Raw genomic sequence first — 3,121 nt, forward strand, 5'->3', positions numbered from 1 at the left:
TGATGAGGGTGGCGAAACACTGGCATTGGTTTCCCAGAGAGGTGGTGGAGGCCCCATCCCTGGAAACATTCAAGGCCAGGTTGGATGGGGCTCTGAGCAACCTGATCTGGTTAAAGGTGTCCCTGCTCCCTGCAGGGGGGTTGGACTAGATGGCCTCTAGAGGTCCCTTCCAACCCAAAACATTCTATGATTCTATGATTCTTCCATCCCCCCTCTCACACCCATCGGGCTTTTATCATCATGGCCCTTCCTTTTAAGTGGGGCTCTGAGATAAACACTTCAATACACCTGTATCAGTCGCTCATTATGCTCTGACATCCTCTTTGAATTTTTATTCCTATCTGCTTTTTCCCCCTGTATAAGAGAGTATTTCTCATCTCCACTCCCCACACGTCGAGGGTTCGGGTTGGGTTTCCCTTTGCTCTGCAAGGCAGTGCAGTGGTCAGCCTCAAACACCCATTTGGGTCCAGAGGAGGGCCACAAAAATGATCCGGGGGCTGGAGCACCTCTCCTATGAGGACAGGCTGAGGGAGTTGGGCTTGTTCAGCCTGGAGAAGAGAAGGCTGCCGGGAGACCTGATTGAGGCTTTTCAGTACCTACAGGGGGCCTATAGGAAAGATGGGGAAAATCTTTTCAGTAGGGCCAGCTGTGACAGGACAAGGAGCAATGGTTTTAAACTAAACCAGGGTAGGTTTAGACTAGATATAAGGAAGAAGTTCTTTACAATGAGGGTGGTGAAACACTGGAACAGGTTTCCCAGAGAGGTGGTGGAGGCCCCATCCCTGGAAACATTCAAGGCCAGGTTGGACGGGGCTGTGAGCAACCTGATCTGGTTAGCAGTGTCCCTGCTCCTGCAGGGGGGTTGGACTAGATGACCTCTAGGGGTCCCTTCCAACCCAAAACATTCTATGATTCTATGATTTTAGGATCCATCCCAAGAATTCCTCACTAATTAAATGCCTTTCATTACAAACCAGCCCTGGGAAATAATCCAAGGGTAGGGAGGCCTGAATAGGCAGCAAGAGCTTGGGGTGAAAGGAAACAATAGGAAAGGAATCAAAAGCACAATGAGACTTCAGGGGGAGAAAGAAAAAGGCAGAGGGTACATTAGATGTGAACACAGGAACATGCAACGCCGGGCGCAGGCTGTGCCCCGTCCTCAGACTCGCTGTTTAACATTGGGTACGGGGTGGAAATCTTCATCAGCCAGGGACTCACCTTCCCACTGTTTATTCCTCCTTTCTAGCACCTCCTTTTTCCTCCCCAGGCGGCGCTGTCAGCTCTCCAGTGTCAGGATCTGCCCGCAGAGGGGCCTTCCGAAGCCGTGGGCAGTTTGCACTTCACCACAGCACGATTTCCTAGCACGCAGGGAATGGAAGAGTTCTGGGTGCAAAGCAGAAGCAGCTCCCTTGGGATGAGAAAATGACAAGAAATGCAAGATCTGTGTTTTGAAGAGAATTTACTCCTTGGTATTTAATGGGTTCATTTGATTCGTGTTGGAAATGCGAGGAAACTTTCCCTAGGAAGCCAGCGGCTGTGAAGCATAGGGCCCACTGTCCTTAGCAAATTTCCCAAAGCCACTTTTTTTGCCAAGCCCAGCTCGTGCAGGTGGTACCCTGAAACTGCAAGGAGGAGAATTCACCTAAATGATCAGCACAAAAGTAAAGCTGGATGAAGGCAAGTGCTGAAACTGTACTCCATGGAAAATCACTCCTTGTGGTCCATGCTGCAGGGATGAAGGCCCTCCCAGGTTTGACAGCCCAAGATTACGGGGTCTCTCTTGTTCCCTGCTGCTACCGACGAAAGCAAATTCTTGATCAGCTTTTCACTGGAGAATCTTTTAGACTTCATTTCCCAAAGGAGAGTTCAAGGACAGATATCCTGTTGGACGTAACCTTTTTTTCAGAGCGACCATTTCAGACGGGCTGGGCTGCCACGCTTCGGCTCCAGCGCGGGTGGGATTCAGCGCCCCGCAGGCAGCTCCCTCTCCCTTTCTGCACCGAGCGATCCGCGCTTTGGATGAACCCCACTGAGGGGCTCAGGCTTGCTGGGTGCTCTTTAATTTTCGAGCACAATGGAGCTGACTTGGGATTTCAATCGCGTTATGAAAGATTTGTTTCTGAGCAGCTGAAGAGGGGGAAAGGAGTACGTTTCTTCTGCCCACCTCATCAGGCTGAAATTTGCCAGTGCCAGCCTCAATCTGTCTTAAATTGCTCACACCATCCACCGGAGAGATCAGACTTGGGTACATAATAGAAGTTAATTCTGAAAATGATTACTCAGATAATTGAGTACTACAGCTGTAGTGGGTGATTCTGGCTCTGAGAGCCCCCTCTCACGTGCTTCATGTCCTCCTCCCTCCCTCGCCACCACTGTGGAGATGCCACCTCGCCTCCCCAGCGTTTGGCCTGGGGCAGGTCCCTTGTCCCCAGCCCTCTGCCAAGGCCACATCCCCCCAGCACCTCGGGGGCTCAGCTGAAGACTCCATGGCACCAAGCACCACAGCCGATGAGCACAGTGGGGACATGGGCTCTTTACAGCACCTAATGAATCACACAGGGATTAAGGGCCAAATTTACTAAAGGTATCCAGGTCCTCATCTTTTCCTGGGGAGCAAAACTCCATGACAAAGACGGGTGGTTTAGAGGTGGCATTTGAATTGCCCAGCTTCGGAGTCCCTGCAATGTAGATGACATTCCCTCCCAGTCAGGGGAGGTGCCCGAAGCAGAACAGATGTAGTCCCCATCTAACCTGGGAAAGGCAACGCAGGCAGCGTGATGGGTCCAGTGCAGCCTTTAACGAGGACTGAAGGAATGCCAAAAGATGGGCTGTGGAGGACAAGCACTGTAGTGGGAGTTCGGATGTCTGTGCTCTATTACCACCACTAAGTGGCTGTGGTTTCCGCCACCTCCATCGAAGAGAGTCATCCTTAATGTTGACAAGGGCACCACAAACCTTTACTCTGACAGATTTTAAGTAGAACACAAAGTTTAAAGAGGTGGGGTGGGGGGAAAGATACCTTGTGTTTCCACTCCTCCAGATCTCATTGAGTGTTTGTGCTCTTCCTATTGCGATGTCTTGAGGACCCAACTTGCCATTCTTCATCCAAAACACATCAGTT

General features: G+C 50.9%; 1 protein-coding gene across 1 annotated transcript in view; it reads right to left on the reverse strand.

The window, feature by feature from the left end:
- Positions 1-903: 903 nt before the first annotated feature.
- Positions 904-3,121, reverse strand: part of FAM107B (family with sequence similarity 107 member B) — a 13,758-nt gene continuing 11,540 nt past the window's right edge. Inside the window, exon 4 of the mRNA XM_009649465.2 lies at positions 904-914. The gene's annotated coding sequence lies outside the window, so the exon portion shown is untranslated. The remainder of the gene's footprint in view (positions 915-3,121) is intronic.

This window comes from Egretta garzetta, unplaced genomic scaffold (assembly GCF_000687185.1).
Source record: "Egretta garzetta isolate BGI_Z169 unplaced genomic scaffold, ASM68718v1 scaffold291, whole genome shotgun sequence".
Taxonomy (NCBI): domain Eukaryota; kingdom Metazoa; phylum Chordata; class Aves; order Pelecaniformes; family Ardeidae; genus Egretta; species Egretta garzetta.